This window comes from Sinocyclocheilus grahami, unplaced genomic scaffold, assembly GCF_001515645.1.
Source record: "Sinocyclocheilus grahami isolate Dianchi unplaced genomic scaffold, SAMN03320097.WGS_v1.1 scaffold555.1, whole genome shotgun sequence".
NCBI lineage: Eukaryota > Metazoa > Chordata > Actinopteri > Cypriniformes > Cyprinidae > Sinocyclocheilus > Sinocyclocheilus grahami.
In genome coordinates this window covers 19,079-21,134 of record NW_015505734.1, presented here as the reverse complement: position 1 = coordinate 21,134, position 2,056 = coordinate 19,079, and the positions used below count along the sequence as shown (strand labels likewise).

The 2,056-nt window shown below is 42.0% G+C and overlaps 1 long non-coding RNA gene across 1 annotated transcript in view; it reads left to right on the top strand.

Moving 5' to 3' along the window:
• The window catches only part of LOC107556085 (uncharacterized), a 13,707-nt gene extending 13,240 nt beyond the window's left edge, over positions 1-467 (top strand). Inside the window, exon 3 of the long non-coding RNA XR_001605245.1 lies at positions 353-467. This is a non-coding gene — a long non-coding RNA (uncharacterized lncRNA). The remainder of the gene's footprint in view (positions 1-352) is intronic.
• The last annotated feature ends 1,589 nt before the right edge of the window (positions 468-2,056 follow it).

The following is a 2,056-nucleotide window of genomic DNA, read 5'->3' as shown; positions in this document are numbered from 1 at the left end:
TGTTACTCGCTTATCGAGAAGAAACAAAGCAACCTCGGTGTCCGATCGCAGGCCTTCCGCTCCTTGAGTTCTCTCCAGCGCTGGAAAGCTGATTCGATATTTACACGGGTCCAACTTCTTGCCGTATGCCTTCGTTTGTTCCGCAGACGTTTTCCTCTTTGGCTTTTTTATCCGCCATCTCTATCTTTCTGTCTCTCGGCTCGGCTAATGTCCGTCCTGTGCACTGAAATCTCTCTCCTCCACAATGAGTAGACACGCCCCTTACTGCTGATTGGCTACAAGTTTGTTTTGCAATTCGGCCCGAATCCGTTTTCTAAAGTGTTTTTGAAAAATCGCTTACCCCACCTTTAAGTAGGGCTGTAGTACTCGAGTCCGGACTCGAGACATTTTTCTATCGTCTCGGACTTGTTTCGGACTCGTTGGTGTTTGCACTCGGACTTGTCTCGGACTTGGTCATTGGACTCGCCAAATGTTCTCGTTGGTCTCAACCGAGTCCAGCAATATGCTTTTTTTTCTCCTTCAAAACAAAACCACATTTGCCTGTCGCGCCTGAAAAAGCGTGGAAAACGCTAGGCTCGCCGCTTTCTCCTTCTTTCCAAAGCAATCTGTAACCTGCACTCTATGCATGTGCTCCCGTTGCGCCTGCCATTGCTAAGTAACCATGACCTGCTCTCCATGAAGACGCGGAAGTTTCAGCAAAGGATAAATGGATTTGCAGCACTAAAAATCCCTTGCAGTAGCTCTGCTGCTAAATTTATTTAAAAAAATGATTATCCTTGTACAGCTATGATCAGCTGTTTCTCCATCTTGGCTTAGATTTCAATTATTGGACTCGAAACTTTTGGACTTGGACTTGACTTGGACTCGAACCTCTTTGGACTCGGTCTTGACTCGGTCTCGACTAGTCCTGGTCTTGGACTCGACAAAGCTGGACTTGACTACAGCTCTACCTTTAAGTAAATGTATCTTGATTTAAGAATGTTTAGGATGTTTAAGAATATTTTTCCTGGAAAGCAAGACAAAAATACTAGGCAAGAAAATGATTTTTGCAGTGTAGCACATGCTTAGGTTGCATTATGAATAGTGGTCTGACAAATTTCGGAATGCAACAACAACTAGATGTGTTTGTGTTCACATTTATGACAAGCCAGAAGCTTTAAATGCTCAAGCTCTTTAAAGTCTTTAAAGGTGCATTCTGATTGGCTGTCAATATTTTTATTGTTCATCAGCTTGAAAAAAAAAAGTTCTCAAAGTGACGCCAACGATATCATTCTTCTGTGTCGTTATCATTATACATGTAGTATAGACTCACTATTCTCATAGAATTAGAATGATTATTAAAATTTTATAGTCATTGTTATCATCCTTAGTAATAAATGTAAATTCCCACACTGTGCTCTCACATGCTCTGTCATTGGAGCATCCACTCTTGCATCACAGGAAGTGAGTATGAACACTGTGACTATCATCATGTCTTTCTTGTCTTGTCATACATTCAACAGAAATAGACCAGGGGCAATTGTGACACACTCAATGCCTCCAGTCAGAAACAAGCTAGAGTGATGACACTTAGGCCCAATCCCAATTCTACCCCTTAGCCCTTCCCCTTTCCCCTACCCCTTTTGGTTGGAGGGGTAGGGGGACGGGAAGGGCCAGACAGCCCTTCAAACGAAGATTTTTCGGGACCACACTTTAAACGAAGGGCGATGAGTTATCGCAGCGTAAACCGTCTTCAGGGGCAACATGGCTGCCCGAGCGAACAAAAAGACACATAAATGTAAGCATTTTTGGCATTAATAAAGATTTTAACGAAAAGTAATCATTTGTTTTATGTTACATTCAATCGTGAGTTCATATTTACGGTCATGTTACTCAAATAAATGTTTGCAAAAAATCGCTATATTTGCTAACTAACGTCATATAATTATAGACTGCACGATAGTGCCACAACATATTTTCATGTCTGATCAGGGCGATAACCACTGTAGACATTGAGGGGGGCTAGTCCCCCCAATAATTAGAAATCGCTAAACCCTTTTCTCAAATATTGCCAATT